This window comes from Leopardus geoffroyi, chromosome B4 (genome assembly GCF_018350155.1).
Source record: "Leopardus geoffroyi isolate Oge1 chromosome B4, O.geoffroyi_Oge1_pat1.0, whole genome shotgun sequence".
Taxonomy (NCBI): domain Eukaryota; kingdom Metazoa; phylum Chordata; class Mammalia; order Carnivora; family Felidae; genus Leopardus; species Leopardus geoffroyi.
This window is the reverse complement of record NC_059341.1, coordinates 51982328-52001818: the sequence shown is the minus strand read 5'-3', so window position 1 is coordinate 52001818 and position 19491 is coordinate 51982328.

The following is a 19491-nucleotide window of genomic DNA, read 5'->3' as shown; positions in this document are numbered from 1 at the left end:
TAAAGGCAAGTTAATGAGAAATGCAAAACAGAGAGCAACTGTGATAGGGAAATGGGTGGAGTAATTTGATAAGCTTTAATTATATCCCAGTCCAGAGAAAAAGGTTTTCTATACACGCAGATTACAAGAAGAGCAGAGACTGGGAGCAGAGGCTTATTTTTGCAATCCTACTGAGAGTCACCCTTCATTCGGATCAAGATTGGCTTGGCTTCTACACGTAGCCCAGCTGTGTCTCCACCCACTGGGGAAAGAAGGGTGTCAAGACAATTATCCTGCTAATTTATCTAAAAACGACAAAATTGTAGACACAGTTGTCTCATTTCCCCCTGAATTATCCAGGTGGGGGGTCCTGCATGATTAAGTTTCTGAGGAAATCTTTCCTCCTCTTCATTTTGCATCTGCATCTGCAGCAGACCCTTCCTCCAATCTCGGCAGCTGAAATTTGCCTACTGATGAATACTTTGTATCTTGTACCTTTACGGTTTGCTCTGGAGATCACGAGCTGTGGATCTGAGAAATTCCATGTTCAAACACATGCACACATGCACACACACACACACACACACACACACTCACAAAGTAGAGATCCATTCCCATAATTCTGCTTTGATATACATTTTATAAGTGCCAAATGAAAAGCAGAGGCTTCTATTAGGTGGACCAAGGTTCAGTGGAGGCTTAATTTAATCTTTTTCTATGTAGATTTTATGGTCTTTGATGGGAAGGACCATGCCATAATATTTCTCATCAAAACCTCCCTAACACTTAACACGGTGCTAGTCACACAGCTGTTTTTAAGTAAAGTACTTTTGAAATTGAAATGTTCATTTAGTGTATATTTAATGGGACATCAGTCTTTAGCAGAGTTTTGTAGAGTACCTAATGTGTGAAGCTGATATAGGGACGGTAGCATGTTATCTTAGTCCGTTTGGGCTGCTATAACAAAATACCACAGATTGAATGGCTTATAAACAACAGAAATGGGGGCGCCTGGGTGGCGCAGTCGGTTAAGCGTCCGACTTCAGCCAGGTCACGATCTCGTGGTCCATGAGTTCGAGCTCCGCGTCGGGCTCTGGGCTGATGGCTCAGAGCCTGGAGCCTGTTTCCAACTTTGTGTCTCCCTCTCTCTCTGCCCCTCCCCCGTTCATGCTCTGTCTCTCTCTGTCCCAAAAATAAATAAACGTTGAAAAAAAAAAAACAACAACAACAACAGAAATGTATTTCTCATGGTTCCAGATGTTTGGAATCCAAGATAAGGATGCGAGTATAGTCGGGTTCTGGGGACAGCTCTCTTCTGTGTTTGTAGACTGTGGACTTCTTACTGTCTCCTAACATGGGTGGAAGGGGCTGGAAAGCTCTGTGGGGGTCTGTTATAAGGGCACTAACCTCATTCATGAAGCCTCCATCCTCATGGCCTAAGTACCTCCCAAAGGCCTTACTCCTAATATCATCACCTTGGTGATTAGAATGTCCACATATGAATATTTTGGGGGGAACACAAACATTCAATGTATAGCACATGTTTTATAAGGACTGGCTTAGCGTATCTTAATCTCTTCATTCTGTGTCAAGGACAGCAGAAACAAAGCCAGGCTGAGACATGGGGCTCCCTAGATGATTATAATCATTTTAGTGATTCTTCACATTGCTGTTCTTTGAATATTCCTTCTAACATTTACTTTGAGAAGTTACTGCTTAAGATGTGAGAAAAGGATAAAGAAAGAGAACCAGTTGTGGCAGTTCTCAGCTTTTCTAGAATAATCAGTTGGTCACCTTTGGACAATTTGCATTCCTCTCTTAGCAAAGGGAAACAAACAAACTGTGGTCAATCAGATGTAGCTTCCATAGAAGGAAGCAGTATCAGCTGGTTGTTACAATGTCTGACCTCCTGGAATCTTTCACCTTCCAAGTTTATTTATTCCTTCCATCTATAACCAGTTTTCTCTGAGAAGAATTCAAGTAAAAACAAATTCCTACATTTCATTCCTGTCCAGTGACACTTAGTGACTCTTTTAGAAATGGTCACTACGTACAGTTGAACAGCCACTCTGTTTTTGGCTTAAGGGCAGAATTCAAGATACGGAAAGTTTGGATAAACCATTTTGCTTCAGGATGTGGCTAACTCATGTGCTACAACACAAGTGAAATATCCTGGGCTCCATCTAAGGTCTCCCCTTACCTTTGGAGATGACTTTTTGGAGGTGAACAATAAGAGATGAAAAATAGGAACTGCTTGGATTGTAATTATTTTTTTCCTTCTTCCTGAGCTTTGCTTGGGGGAAAGCCTGACTTATTGAAGAGTCTGTATTCTAGACCACTCTCCATGATGAATGTGGCCGGGGAAGCTGGGCAGGTGTACAGTGTCCTAGGGCTTCTGGAGGATACGTTTTCAGCAACTTGGAATCAGAGGCCAGGAACAGAAGGGCCACAGACAAAGTTGCACTTAGCTTTCTTTATAAAATTTTACACTGTTAATCCTTAATCATAATTCTGGTATTAAAATGTATTGGTTTGAATCTACATTAGCATCCTCTGGGAGTTAGAAGCAATTACATTTAAAAATGGAATTGCAGTCCACACATAAACAGGAATGATCTTTAAAGCAAATTAAACAAAGGCTCTAATTGCAAATCCATTTAATTTACAGACAGAGAGAATTAACCTTTGGTTCATTGGTAAATAAATATGCAGAGAAACAATAATCCACAATTTAATAACATGAACAAAGTGTTTCTTATAAGCTTCAAGGCTGATGTTTGATCATAGTTGCCATGTTTCCATATCATTTCACCTTTTGAATTTTAAAAGGTTTGAAAAGAAATTAGTATGTGGACAGAAAATAATGAGTTCCAAGGTAGATTCTGGTTACTCTTCCTCATTTATTATGACTGGAGATTATTATCTCACAGGAGGATGAATGGTGTAAAAACTGAATTTAAAAAAGTTTCTTTCATACTGCTTTTAGTTTATTAAATGTCCTCATTATGTAGAGTGTCCTGGAATTAGGAATAATTTAATTTGGAGCCTCCGCCAATCTTTCCCACTCCATATAACTTGAAAAACTGCCCTGAGTTTGTAAATATCCACAGTAAATTCACATCAGTCATTTTGTTACACTCAGTAAGATAGTTAAATAAAACTTCTCTCTTTTAGGAGCGATTTATAGAAAACTGAGATTCACCAAATGAAGGTGTTGAGACTTGGATATAGAAATTCAATGTCCTGGGGTGCCTGGGTGGCTCAGTCAATTAAGTGTCTGACTTTGGCTCAGGTCATGATCTCATGGTTCATGGGTTCTAGTCCCGCGTTGGGCTCTGCTGACAGCTCAGAGCCTGGAGCCTATTTTGGAATCTGGGTCTCCCTCTCCCTATGCCCCTCCCCCACTTGTGCTCTGTCTCTCTCTCTCAAAAATAAATAAACATTAAAAAAAGTTAAAAAAAAAAGAAATTCAATGTACTATAAAATTTGGCTTCTACATTTTACTAAAGTCATTCCCTTTATTACTAAACTAAATATTATACTGTGGTTAGGTTGAACTGGATAAGCTGAAGTTAACAAGCAAGTTATGATCCCTTTAACTAGCTAATAACTCACTTAATAATGGGAATATATGTTTGATCAAAGAGAATTAAAAGAAAAACTATTCCTTGTTCATATCATGGTACAGCAGTGACAGGAAAAAAGTGGTACAGATATAAACTCAAACTACCTTCTTGTACTGAATATTTTTGTTACATCTGTTAGTGAGACAGAAATGTTATCAGTGATCTTTTCAATGAGTGTCAGAGTTTCTCTTAAACTTTGGAAATGATTTTCAGAGGAGCCCAAAAAGTTTATTTGTTTATTGCTGTATAATGAAACAACCACCATTTCTTTGTCTCTGTACATTTAGTGAGCTCCGCTGGAGGTTTCTCCTGCTCGATGTGATCTTGGCTAGGGCTGTCGTTATCTGGAGACTTGACTGAGCTGGAACGTCCAATGTGGCTCACTGACATGACAGATATCTTGATGGTGATGGCTGGAAGATTGATGTCAGCTGGAATGTTGGGATGCCTCTGCATCTCTCTCTCCAAGTCGTCTCAAAACCTCTTTTTCTCCACGTGTGTGGATTCTCCGTATGTGGGCTCTTTATGTGGCTGCTCCAATAGAATTGCTGGACCTAGTGGCTCAGAGGTCCTAAAAGTCCAAAAGTAGCAACTTTTGTGCCTAGAACTGGCACAATATTCTTTATGCTGCATTTGTTGGTTAAAATGAGTCACAGAAACAGCTCATTTTAATGTGGGAGGGGACAACACAAAGGTAGAAATACAAGGAGGTGTGAGTCATTGGAATCGTTATTAGAGACTAGTTACCACATTCATTCATATGTATATGTATATACACACATATACATTCATATATATACATACATACATATATATGAATGAATGTGGTAACTAGTCTCTAATAATGTATATGTATATAAATGTGTGTGTTTATCATATATATATGATCATAAAGGTGTGCATGTATATATATAAATTATATATAAAATATATAAATAATATATATTAATATATATTATTATAATTATAATTAATACATAATATATAAATATATATAAATCATATATTTATATATATAAATTCAATGTACTATAAAATTTGTGGGTACGCACACACACACACACACCTTCATGATCATAACATGTTTATTGTAGGCCACCAATCTTGACTTGCTGAATTCATTCTGCCTGACTAAATTGTGAGGCTGTTCATATGAAATAGGTCATGGTATGGCCAAAGATTTTAAACATGTATCAATCAGGGTGCAGTCAGAATATCAGATTTACCAAAAGTAGTGTGGGCTGAATTGTGTCCCCCCAAATTCATATATTGAAGCCCCTGTACCTCAGAATGTAATGGTATTTGGAGACGGGGCTTTTAAAGAGGTGCTTAAGTTAAAATGAGGCTATTATGATGGGTCCAAATCCAATGTGGCTCGTGTCCTTATAAGAAGAGAAAATGTGGACACACAGGAGAGAAACCAGGAATGCACACACATGGAGCAAAGACCATGTAAAGAGGCAGCAAGAGGGCAGCCATCTGCAAGCCAAGGATAGAGGCTTCAGAGGAAACCTGTCAAGTATCTTGATCTTGGACTTCCAGCTTCCAGAACTGTGAGAAAATAATTCTGTTGTTTAAGTCATCCAGTCTTTGATGTTCTGTCATGGCAGCCCTAGCAAACTAACACAAGTTAATACAAGAGGTTTTCCACAGAAATTGGAACTTACATGGGGCACCTAGGTGGCTTAGTCGGTTAGGCATCTAAATCTTGATTTCAGCTCAGGTCATTATCTCACAGTCATGACATTGAGCTGTGTGTTGGGTTCCATGCTGGTTGTGGATCCTGCTTAAGATTCTCTCCCTCCCTCTTCCTCTGCCCCTCCCCTGCTCATGCATATGTATACTCTCTCTCTCTCTCTAAAAGAAAAAAAGAAAAAGAAAGAAATTAAAACTTACACAAACGTGAGAGAGGTAGAGAAGTGAAGGGCTGGAAGAGAAGAGTCAAAGGTCAGAAAAAGTCACTAATCACAATAGTTTAGAACAGGGATTCTCAAAGTGATATCTGGGGACACATTGGCATCTTGAAACCAAAGCCTCCTCCAGGAAGTCTACAAGGTCAAAAATATTTTAATAACAATATTAAGCTATATTTTCCTTTTTCTCCTTTCATTTTTCATGAGAATATGGTGGGAAATTTCAGAGGTTACATTACTTGAGATGGCACATTGAGATGGAATATAAATGTGTATTTTGTATTTTAACATTTCTTGGTTTTAATTTATAAATTGAGAGATACAACCCACATAAAATAAAGCTCTTTGGGGGTCTTAAGTACTTTTTAAGAGTGCAAAGGGGTTCAAAGTTCAGTTTGGAATCTCAGACCTGAAGCTTTGGTGATAATATGCATGCTGAAGTTTGTAGGTCAATCCCCAAAGCTGTGTGTCTGGTCAGTGGAATATAATTGCAAAATGGAAGCTCATGGAGAAAACCTGTGGAAGTTGCTACCTCCATGGGGACCGTAGTCAGACTTTTGGTGAGTGGCTTGGAACCCCCAGCAATGGGCAGGCCAGAAATCAGGAAGACCAGCAGGAACTTGAAGCTCTCCAGACATTTCTAAATCTGTCACTATGTTTGACTGCCATGGCTTGTTAAAAGTAATGGCCTCTGCTTCACTTCTACCTATCAAAATTCTTATAAATTTCTGTCCTAGTCAACTTTAATCCAGAACATACTTAGTTCCAAGTCACGGACAGGAGAGGAAATATGCTAATTAGCCAAAATGAAGCTTAGCATAATCTACTTCTTTTTCTTTTTTTTTCTTTTTCTTTTTTTTTTTTTTTAATGTTTATTTATTTTTGAGACAGAGAGAGACAGAGCATGAGCAGGGGAGGGGCAGAGAGAGAGGGAGACACAGAATCTGAAACAGGCTCCAGGCTCCGAGCCGTCAGCACAGAGCCCGACGCGGGGCTCGAACTCACAAACTGTGAGATCATGACCTGAGCCGAAGTCGGACGCTTAACCGACTGAGCCACCCAGGCGCCCCTCTACTTCTTTTTCAATTTATCATTCCATATACCTTTTTAAAAATTAAATTTAACTTCCAGTAAAGATGATAGAAAAATCATGCTTCTGTATAGCATGATGAAACTATCCCTTGTACAAAGAAAAACATGCTAATCTTGTCCTCAAAAAATAAAACCAAAGTCCCAGATGCCATTTTATTCTTTTGGGGGAAGTTTATTCTTCTAGCTGCATCACATTTTCCATTTGATAATTTATAATTAAATCATGATGTGTGGGGCAAATCATCATCAATACTTTATGTTGGGCAGTAGGTAAATGGCAGAGGGGAAAGTTGATTCATATCTATTTGAATGTATTCATATCAAAGCAAGGAAGAAATATTGATAAGTATTATAGTCCTAGAGTCTATAATTGATAACATGGACAAAGCTGGTATTTAAAAGTTCCCTCTTCCCCTCCTCATTCCCTATCCTCTTTACCCTTAGTAAATACTTGAGCTGGTCAAGTTTCCCTATGCTCCATTGTGTTAACCAAAGGGTCTCTGAAGTCAATAGTCTTGCCTGTATTGGGTTGCTGTACTTGTCCATGAAATTTTACCACAGAATGTGAGATGGTAAATGGCACCACAGAGAGCTTTGTAGATTCTGGGCATACTCCTCCCTGCCCATATTGTATAAGTAGAAATCCAATTTCCCTTTCATAATCAGAATCAACCACAGTCAATGCAGTAACCTCCTTCTTTGATAGTTATTTCAGTGGGATAAGAACCCAAAGTGTCCAGGTAGCAGTCTCAGTCTTCAGTTCAAAGGAACTATTTTTGTGTCCCCTGGTGGAAGCAGTGCTCCCTTGGGAACTAAGACTTCCAAACCAACAGAGCCTAAAATTGTGGAGGTGAGAGTAAAAATTTTGCTAATGGATCATTAGGTATAATAGTGAGTAGAATTGCTCACATTTGTACTTCTTGATTCCCAGGCTATGAATCCTGGCTATGGTAGGAAGAGTATCCTATTTTGGTCATTGAATCAGAGCATATATTGGCTCTTGAAAGCAATACAATATTCCAGTTTCAAAATGTATTGTCTCATAACTGGCATGAAAACTGAGTCCTCAGGCCATTCTACTATTCTAGTAAGACAACAGTTTCAGAGTGATAGAAAACATGGTGAGACCGGTGAATTCCTTGATTATGAGCCTAAAGCCACATTTCACTCACTGTAAAATAAGTCCTTTGGTCAGAAGTAATGCTGTTTGGAATACCATGGGGGTGAATAAGACATTCTACATATCCATAAACAGTTGTCTTGCCAGGAGTATTGAGGGCAAATCCACATGGAAGAAATGAAACAAACTGTTGTCTCTTCTGTGATAGTTATTATCCAATTAACTGATGTACCTTAAGTTCACCTTAGTTGCCATCTTGCGGGCTCAGTGTTGGTCCCTGCTATTGGTAGATTATGATCCCAGCTGTGACTATAAATAGATTGACCTTGCTGAGTGGAAGTCCAAGTTGCTGAACCCTTGCTAATTTCCATCCCTGTTGCTATTGCTATTTTGCACAAGAACCCATAGGATAATGACAGAGGTAACTACAGAAAGAGTGACCGACCTCCACAATTGGTCATGTTTTCTACTTGATTATTAAGAGATTTCTCTGCTGAAATTACTTTTCAGTGAGCATTTACATGAGGCACAAATATCCTCACACTACCTACAGATTCTGAGAGGTCTATCCAAATAACTCTTCCCCTGACTTTGTTGTCATCAATGTCACAACTATGTTCTAAGTCCTCCATCAACTAGAGAAACGGCTATCCATTGCTTATGAATGAGTGTAGATCCATACCTCTGGGAATCTTTCCTTCTGGATAAAATGAATATTCAGTTTTCTGCTCTAAAGGTCTGCCTGCTGGGAAGATTACCCTTCACTGCTACCCTTCATAGTCACCCCTAAGTGGGGCTGGAGAGTTCCAACCAGCCACTTGTAGGCTGTACCAGTATATTATACAAAACCGTCTATAAAACCATTCCAAGGTTTTCATTTATCTGTTCATTGGTCACCTATTTCCACAAGCTTGGTGGTTTAGACGATACCCAGTTCATACTGGGTAACTCAGTTTGAATAGTAAATTGATTGTCCGTGTTTAAGCATTCAGTTTCTATTACTGTCCATAAGTAAGCAGGAGACTATTTCTCAAAGGAGGATAGTTATGTGTGGGAACTGGCATAACTTTGCTCCAGAATATTAAAGTCCTATACTGTGATTCACCTGTAATGGCCAGCCACAGGCTTCACATAGTTTTCCTTTAAGCACTATTGGGTCTACTGAATCATATGGCCCAAATAGTAAGGCAACTTGCACTATCCAGCAGTTTACTCAAGTCTGGTACAGAGCCTCCTCTTCCTATGTGTTTTACTCAAAACTGATGGCTCTAGAGATTATTTAGTAAATGCGTCAGAGCTGCCTGCCCAAATAGTGTATTTATGTTGACTCCAAAATCTGAAGAGACCCATTTGTTCTTGCTCTTTGTTTTTTTGTGGCAAGAGGTACAAGCTCAACAACATATCTGTCTTGGAGGGAATATCTCAACAAGCCTGAGACCATGGAACTTTTAGAAATTTCAGACATGTGAGTTTTGTAGCAGTCCTACCCTCTGGTATGAATCTTACCAAAACTTCCAGGGTTTTGCAACTCTCAGATGCAATCATCATGATATTATCAACATAGTACATCAGTATGATATTCTATATAAGGCAAGATGATCAAGCTTCTTGTGGACTAGGTCATGACTGAAAGTTGGAGAGTTGCTGTTACCTTAAGGTGGGACAAAATGGTGTATTACTGATCTTTCAAGCTGAAGAGAAACTGTTTCTGATAATCTGTGCATGTAAAGAAAAAATGTTTTCCAGATTAATAGCTATAATACCTGGAATCCAGAACTGTGTTTATTTGCTTCAGTCCAAAAACAAACAAAAAATATCACATCTGGAACAGCAGTTGAAATTGGAGGTGATGACTGATTAAGTTGATAATAATCCATTGTTATTCCCCAAGAGCCATCTATTTTCTGCACTGTCCACATAGGTGAGTTAAATAGGGATTCAGTGAGAATAATCATCCCTTCATCTTTCAAGTCCTTGATGGTGGCACTAATCTCTGTGATTCTTCCAGGTATCTGGTTTACCCTTTTTGTGGATAGAGGTATTAAAAATTTTTTTTAATGTTTATTTTTGAGAGACAGAGAGAGAGAGAGAGAGACAGAGTGCAAGTTGGGGAGGAGCAGAGAGAGAGAGGGAGACATAGAATCTGAAGCAGGTTCCAGGCTCTGAGCTGTCAGGACAGAGTCTGATATGGGGCCCAAACTCATGAGCTGTGAGAACATGACCTCAGCAGAAGTCAGATGCTTAACTGACTGAGCCACCCAGGTGCCCCAGGTAGAGGTATTTATAGAAGTTTTTGCTTGCTGTTTTCTTTAATATCCATCATGTAACCAATATGGTTATTGTATTAGTTTGTAGGACTACTATAATATAACCACAAACTGGGTGGCTTAAACAACAAGAATTTATTTTTCTCATCATTCTGGAGGCTGGATATCTGATCAAAGTGTTGGTTTGGGTTGCTTTTCCTTGAGGGCTCTCTTCTTCGCTTGCAGATGGCCACCTTGCTGTGTCCTTCACGTGGCCTTTTCTCTGTGTGCTCATCACCCCTCACACCTCTGTGTGTCCTGATTTCCTCTTATAAGGACAGTAGTCATATTAGATTACCTTAACAGCCTCATTTTAACTTAATAACCTCCTTATAAGCACTATCTTCAAATACAGTCACATTCCAAAGTACTGGGGGTTAGGGATTCATCATATGTATTTTGGGGGTGGGGGTTCAAATCCATACATAACAGTTATTCTGTCATCTACATTCTGGAACTAGGGAAATAGCCAGGGGAAATCACTGAGTTCACTCTGGGAGAGATTCAAGCCAAAATTCAACTATCACCTGAGTTCTATAATTCTGTACTCTGACTGGTAGATGGTATTAGGGTTTTGGATCCCTAGGAGTTTTTTTTTTTTTAAGTTTTATTTATTTTTGAGAGAGATACAGAGTGTGAGTGAGGGAGGAGCAGAGTGAGAGGGAGATACACAGAATCCAAAGTAGGCTCCACGCTCTGAGCTGTCAGCACAGAACCTGATGTGGGGCTTAAACTCACAAACTGTGAGATCATGACCTGAGCTGAAGTCGGACACTTAACTGACTGAACCACCCAGGTGCCCCATGGATCCCTAGGAGTTTTTATTGGTGCAGAGCACTGAACAAAAATCTCTGAAAAATTTGAGTAATTTCTTTACCAAATGCACAGTTACTCTGGTGAATGGGTAAATGGCTGCCAGTTCCTTTAGAAAAGTGTATGCGGAAGGTTAATGGTATCAATTTTTAAAGGGTAGCAGAGATCCTTGTGAAGAGAACCTGGACTTTTCTTTATTCATAGGGCTCTAGGTCTGGGTACAAGCTAAAGTCTGGAAAGTGGTTGAGGAGCCACAACTCTATGGAGATAATTTAAGTCAGATAACTGCTTACCAGAAGACAAATCAAATTAAACTTGTGTAGTTTGCCCATGTGTTTCAGTCCTGGTGACAACATGATCAATTAGCCAACATCAAAGAACTCTACAGGTAAAAACTTTCTGATTGCTTAGCTTTGCTGCCATTACAATAAAACCCACTCCCATATATATTTTTATTTGTCATGTTTCCATTAGTGTAAATTGACAAAATCTGGTAATTATTTTGGCATGTGTGGGACCTCTTACTGGGTCATGCTTTGTACCCAGCCCCCTGGCTTCTATTGGGACTTGAGGCTGGTTATCCATGTAGAAGCAATGGGAAAAAGTGGGGATGGACCTTGAGAAGGATCATCATTCCCTTGCAGTGTCACTACCTCAGGAAAGGTCATTACAGGCTTTTCAGATGAGAGAAGAATAATCTCCTCAGGAGATGAAGAACAGCCTCTAGTAGAATGGAAAGTTCTTCAGAATTTGGGTATTCAAGGTTCTCAGTTTTTTTCAACCTCCCTGATCTTTCAGTATTCCATTATTTTTTTCCAATCAATATCTTAACTTTAACATAACCTCGTAAGTCTATGAATTTAATTTGCACTGTAATTAAAACATCTACAGATCAGATTCTGGGTTGGTTTTCAGAAATATTGACCTTGTGTGTACAGGAAATGAGGATTTCTTTCAGGGAAATGATAAGTGCTTTCTGGTTCCTTTCTGGTCCCTTAAAATTGGGGAATTTTAAGGTTGGAGGTAATTATATTCTTTCTCCAAACTCTGTTACCAGAGAGCTCCATTGTCTTAATTTTCTTTATTTCCCCTAGAATGTTTGATCAATGCAATAACTCAGTCACCTATAGTCTTGACTTTTATAGGCACTCAATTGCAGGTGTCCTCCAGTGATTATGTAAGTGACACTTGCCCCATGGATGTCACGGGCTATCTCATTTATTATTAGCAACAGCGTCATTACAACCTTATATCTAATTAGAACAAAGAAGAAATTTCTGTTCTTCTGAAACCACATTTAGTACCAAAACTTTGAACCATCAGGGTTCCCTCAAGAAACCAAGCAGTAAAGTTTGATAGGATTTGCTATAGAAATTAGAGCTTATATAAAAGGAGGAGGAGCCAAGCAAGTGGAGATCTGGAAGAGAGGAATCAGAGGATCAGAAAAAGCCACTAACACAGTAACACGAAACGTTAGTGTTAGTGTGTGGGTCAAAACTTGTGGGGAAATCCCCCAAGTGTTGGTTTTACGCAGAGTTGCAAAAAAGAATCACACTGAAGTGGAATGTGAAGGGGGAGCGTGTGGAGAGGTCTGTGGAAGCTACTGCATCTGTGGGGAATGCAAGGTAGTATTTGGTGGTTGTCTTGGGTTACGCCTGGATGGTACAGCCAGAAGTTGGGAAAATGAGCTATAAGCTGGAGTCTTTTAGGCACATTTGTCCTGTCTGTCACTGTGTTTGATTGTCACAATCTTTTCAAAGGAATGGCTTCTGTTTCACTCTGCTATCCAAATTTTACACAAGTACCTCTCTTGGCCAGCTTTAAACTAGGACATTACAGGTAGAGGGTTTTGGAAGATGTTATTTGCAGCTTTAGACAGGAGTGATAATGCTATGTTGACAAAGCACAATCCAGCGTATGGACAGCAGAATGTGGGTACTCTGCATAGTTTTACAAATAAATAGGCAATTTAATATAATAGATTCAATGTAATATTTATTTTGTTAACATTCATTAAGGTTGTCAAGAAAAGTGATACCAATAATAATTTAGACTCTTCACTCCTTTATTTGGTGCCAAAACCTAGAGATTTATTTAGGTCCAGAAAAAGATATCCATGTGGTCAACCCTGTGGATGCTCTTGGCCCCGTTTCCAGTTTTTTTCAGAGACAGGCAACTCTCGGTACAAAGCTTCACCATGGGGACTTTTCATACTTCATAGTGGTGATCTTTAGGCATCCACACACTCTTTCCAAGTGAGTTGCTGTTTAACTTTGGGGCAGTGCTTTGCAAGAGTACTGTTCCCTCTATATCAGAGAATCTCAGACTTTTCTTACCCATACTTATTTATGTCAAGAAGATCCATTTAAGCTTAGAAATCTGTAACCTCCAAATTGTCTTCTTCTGGGGAAATTCAGCCTCATTCTTTTGAGGGATTTGGCCATCCAAAACAAAGGCCAGTGTGGAGTTGTCTTTAGAATTGCTCCATTCCTACTCACGGCAGCTCCTTTGAATACCCCCAACTGGAGGGGTATCTTTCTTATTTTTCATTTTTTTTTAATGGAAATAAGACAAAAGTGAATTTCTCAATTACTCTATTAGCAATAGTAATAAATATCTCATCTGTTGACCAAACTGAGGTTACAGTTTCAACTAGGTTTCTTAGAAATTTTACATTTTTTATTCCATACTAACTTAAGAAGATTTTGATGGGCTTTGATAAAATTTGGAACAGTTCTATAGCCTATAGGAAAAAAACCTTAAATTTGATGCATGGCTTGATTTTTGAGGATGAAGTCTCATATGAGTTTATGTTTTGTAATTTGAAATGAATTTCAAAGATATTTGATATGCCAATAGATATTATAGAATTCAGTGATTGTATTATGAAGACTATAGTATACAGAACCACTAGTTTGTGCCTTGAAATCTTACAGGCTCTATTATGACATGGGGGGTGCTATATGTATAAGCACATATGTGTGTTTGTATATATACCTTTGTATTTACTCATATTAGTATAAGGGAAATTATCTGTTATGGAACAGCACTAAATCCACTCCTCACACTCTGGTTCACCACAGAGCAATCTTGTATTTTGTCATTGTTAACATAAAAGAGACTCCAGATTTGACTTCACTCTTGGGGAGTTTTGTATCCTCAGGCTCTGAACAAAATGATAAATAGAAGAAAAGAATGACAGATGGAGGACAAAACATTACCTTCAATATTGGCAGTGGCTTAGAGGCTGTGGCTTTAGTTCTGTTCTCAAAGTGACCTATTGGTACTAAACTCCAGAATTAGGCTGGCTGAAGCAAACAGATACATGCAATGTTGGACTAAGGCAGACATATGCTTCACCCCCACTACTGGGTGGAGCTGGTCTTAAGAGGAATGTATTCTGTCTTGGGCAAACTGCTCCCTAAAAAGGAAAAAGAGGCTGAGCTGGGCTAAGCACGCCCAGTTTATTATTCCCAAATTCACCAATAAGGTGAATCTTTCCACTTCTCTTGAGGTGGAGTGATGAAAAAAGTCAAGATAGGCCAGGAGTTATACTAACTGAGCAGTCCTTTTAGAATGGAGCTAAGAGAAGGAGAATAAATTTTATTTCCTAATACTATCAGACTAAGAGGATTACAAAGTTAGCTATGGGTAGATAAACCAACTGCTTCAGTCTGTTCTTCAGTCTGATTCCTTTAGGCCCCAACATACTATTGGCTGCTAACTTGTCATGAAAATTCAGTAGGGGTTGGGGGGAGTAGGCATATGTATTTTGAAAAGGGTTCGTAAATCTAAAATGTCTCATCTACATTCTACCCTCTGTTAGGAACCACTGGCTCAGATTCCAAATGAGCCAACTTCTACTCCTTCCCGGCATTCATGAATCTTTGATTCCTACTTCTCATCTGTTTCTGACTCAATGCTTCATAGCCGCTGTAGGTTTGCATATGGTCTACTTTTCTGGTCCTTGAGTTTCATCCGGGCCCTAAGAATGCTGCTGTCCATATGACAACCAAACCCAAAGAGGATGGAACTGAAGCAAGAACACACTTATAGGAGAGGAACTGCCGTCACAGCTGGCACTGATTGGGAACAGAAGAGTTGGCTGCTGTAAACACTCCAACTTTAGGTCAGCAGCTTGAAGCCCTGGGCTGCCACCAGTCCAAGAACTTATCTGGACAGGGTTGGCAAAAAAGCAAGGAGGAAAAGGAGGAAATGTCATGGGGCACATGGCAAGGACATCTGTTTTGCAAACATTTGAAGTGTGTAGCAAAGAGGTTCTTCATTGTTGAGTTCAAAGCTCACAAACTGGCTGATGCATTTGAAAAAAAAAAAAAGGAGTTTGATTGTCTTTGTAACATTCACTCTCCAGTTTGCTACCATCCTTCTCCTCCGTTTGCCCTTTCTTTTCACATCAGGCTGCAGCCCATTGATGTTCTCTGTTTGGACCGGAAAGGATTTGAGTTTGTTACCCCAGGTCTAGTTTGAACTTGAGATACTTCTTTTTTTTTTTTTTTGTTTTTCCGAAACAATTCAAACTCTTAATCTTCAATCAGAAAACTTCTCTGGCTTCCTTGGGGGGAATGATCCTTAATATTGTCATTGTTCTGCTTAGTTCCCCCCTTTCCCTCAATATAATACGGAAATACCTGAGCAATAAGAAGTCAATTCATGCAGCACCTGAGTCGCTCCGTTGGTTAATCGTCCGACTTCAGCTCAGGTTATGATCTCACCACTTGTGAGTTCGAGCCCCACATTGGGTTCTGTGCTGACTACTCAGAGTCTGGAGCCTGCTTCCGATTCTGTGTCTCTCTCTCTGCTCCTTCCCTGCTCACATTCTGCTGTCTCAAAAGTAAATAAACATTAAAAAAAAAAAAAAGAAAGTGAAGTCAATTCTTGATTAGGATGATACTATGGCTTTTAAATTCAAAGAATATAGTATGCTTTCATGTTATAAGCTGAACTGTATCTCCTCCCTCAACCCCAACTTGTAAGTTAAAGTCCTAACCCTGGTAACTCAGAATGTGATTGTATTTGGAGATAGGGCCTTTCAAGAGGTGATTAAGTTAAAATGAGGTGGTTAGGATGGGCCCTAATCCAATCTGATTGGTATCTTTATAAGAAGAGGTAATTTGGACACACAGAGAGATACAAAGGCTGTGAACACCCTGAGAAAAGACCACGTGAGTCATGATGAGAAGGTGGCTCTCTGCAAGTCAAGGAGAGAGGCCTCAGAAGAAACCAACCCTACCAGCACCTTGATCTTGAACTTCCAGCATCCAGAACTGTGGAAAAAGAATTTTCTGTTGTTTAAGCCATCCAGTTGAAAGCATTTTGTTATGGCAGCTCTAGCAAACTAATACAAACCATTTACATAGGAACCTGTCACTGTATATGTATCCTGGGGGAAGGAAAAGAAGGAGATTCCACCACCTGTTATATTTTTGTCCACAAAAGCCTTATATAACAGTATCCATTTATGCCAAACTGCCTGTCTTCCTTTTTTAGTACATGTCACTAAGCAGACCATATTTCAGTTCCACTTCTCCAGAGGCTCTTTTTTTTTTTTTTAAAGACTGATTTGTTATGATATACAACCAATAATTAAAAATAATCTAGTCCCATTCATTGGAGTGCTTATCACTCAAACCAGATGGCCTAGATCTAGTGCAGGCCTGAGGGACCAGAAAAAATAATCTAGGTAAAAAGTAATCTAGGTCACTCTGCCTCATGGTTTCATTCCTTTTTTCCCTATAGGCTCCTGTGCTCATATTGTGTGCCAAATGAAGTAGAGGGATACATATAGTCACATGGACACTGTGGAAGATGAGCTTGTACAGGGAAATGCAGGAGAAAGCTGAAATAACACCTGATAACTTTGATGGAAATGTACAGTCATTTTAGCATCTTGGGTAAAACACTCTGTCTGCTGTTTACTGCCCCACAGCAGATTTCTAGGTGAAAATAATATAACTGTTGATTGGAAAAATGTGTTTCCCATTTCAACATGGCATTTCTGTTCCTTCATCTTCAAACAGTGATTTTGACATATCTTCTTGTGATTATGTGGTCATTTACATAGCAAACACTTTTAAAGCCTGGTATTGTTCTTGGCCTTGAAGATAGAGAAATCTGTGAGACATATGACCAATCCTCAGGAAAGTATAGCCTAGAAGGAGGGGACAACATGTAAACACATAATTCTAGTAAGGTGTATAAACACTGTGCATCTTGTCCAGATGAGTTTTGTAAGCAACGACCAAAGGAAAGCCACATGGTATTCTTTGTAGGGAATGCTGCTAATGTCCTCTATGTGAAGGCCAGTCTATATTGAAGACCTACAAGAATCTTTTCCTGAGGAACCATGGTGATTTTAATCCCCTCTTTTTGCTTTGATTGAAAGGCATCCCAGAGTGAAATTTGTAACACAATTTTAGTAAATGGAGAGTGTGGTTTGCTTTTCATCTGAGAACCCCTTCCTCCTTATACTAACCCCCAAATACATACATGCACACACTCACATGCACACACACACACACACACACACACACACACACACACACACACAGGAATAGGAAGAAGTAACTTGGGCTAGGCTTGCTTCATTGTCAGAATTGTGTGAGAAGGCATGGTGTGGGAATAGGGTAGGAGAGTATAAGTGGGGAACACTGGATGGGGGAAGAATTGATGGGAAGGAAAGATAAGAGGAAGGGCCTTGGAACTCCTTGTTCCTAATGTAGGATGAGAAAACAAAATTGGGCCAAGGGCATAGTTTCGTTTCTTTTCTTTTCTTTTTTCTTTTCTTTTCTTTTCTTTCCTTTTCTTTTCTTTTCTTTTCTTTTCTTTTCTTTTCTTTTCTTTTCTTTCCTTTCCTTTCCTTTCCTTTCCTTTTCTTTTCTTTTCTTTTCTTTTCTTTTCTTTCTTTCTTTCTTTCTTTCTTTCTTTCTTTCTTTCTTTCTTTCTTTTTATTTATTTTTGGGAGAGGGAGAGAATCCCAAGCAGGCTCTGTGCTGTCAGCGATGAACCTGACTCAGGGCATGATCTCATGAACAGGGAGATCATGACCTGAGCTGAAACTCAGAGTCCGGTGCTCAAAAGACTGAGCATCCCAGCACCCCAAGGGCATAATTTCTGACCCAAGGCTGTTCCCCCACCTCCTCTTTCCCCCACCTCTCACCCAGACATATTCTGTGAAGCTCTGGAACTTTTGTGGGAACCCCTCCAGTAAAGAGTCATTTAAATCCTTGAGGCCAGCATGTATTTCCTTCAGGGAGAAATGAGTGCGGTGGAATTCATCACCAGTAGAGAAGGGATAACCTCCTCCATTCCAGGATGAGCAGCAGCCTCTTCTTGTGGATTACCAGGCAGTGAGGAGCATCTTCTTGGAGTATGAACAGTGGAGGAAACAAGGTCTATCTACCCACAGAAGTAGTTCACGGAAAACTTCATGGGACAAGAAAACCATAGGAACCTCTTCCATGGGCCAGAATGCTATGGCTTGACCAGAAACATACAGATCTCATGGTATTAGCTTCTTAATTATGTATTTCCCAAATTTGCCACATGTGTACCAACTTCACATTTTTGACATCTACATTTGACACTTATACTACTATTAACTTATTACTTCTCTGAATAAACTCATTTGGAAATTCTAAATAAATTTAGCCTTCTTCTAAATAATTAGTATTTGTGAAATCATAGGTAGTATATGTTTTCTTTTAAAAGATATACATAAAAATATGAATACCATTTCAAAAAGAGTTATTTTGTGTACTAAAACTCTTCTCATGTACCTGTTTGGATAAAACTATCATAACATATTTATTTTTTTCAATTTTATTTTTTATTTTTTATTATTGTATTTTAAGTAGGCTCCACACCCAGCATGGAGCCCAATGCGTTACTTGAACTCAGACCCTGAGATTAAGACCTGAGCAGAGATTAAGAGTTGGATGCTTAACCAACTGAGCCACCCAGGTGCCCCCACATTTTAAACAACTTAAGAAATGTGTTTTCCTAAACTGCCTTAGTTCTTCTGTGGCATGTGGTGGCAGAAGCACATACGGGAAGGACACATGGGTACCTGGTTGAGATTAAGATGGAACTGGTGACTCAGGGCGAGTTTTGTTGATTTGCCTCCAGTAGAAGCACTTCCTGGAGCCAGAGGCTTTCTCTCATGGGATGATGACTCTGCTCCTGATTCTCACGCCCCCCACCCCGCAAGTTACTCCTATGACTGGGAGAATTTGTCCTAGTTAGAGCAGAACTTGTCCCAGGAGATCATCCTTGATTTGTCTTTTTCTGACACCAGGTGAAACACTGCACATTTGTCACATTATCTTGAAGAACACACAAATGGGCATTTTTAGGCACCAGGGCTGCCGGGTGGCCAGTTTTACATTTTCGATATTTTTATGGAGTTTTGGCCTACTTTTGACTATATTATTTCAGGCCTGCCTAGCAGAAATCATGCATAAATAGAAAGCAATGCTTGTTTTTGCTTGAATCTCTATGGTGATTGCAAAACCTTTCCTCGGCTTTGGCTGGAGAGCTGCAGAGGACGAAAGGCAGTTTAAAGAGCTGAGCTTGAGCTCCTTTCCATCCCTCAGACTGCCTCTGGCATGAGCCGTGATCACCAT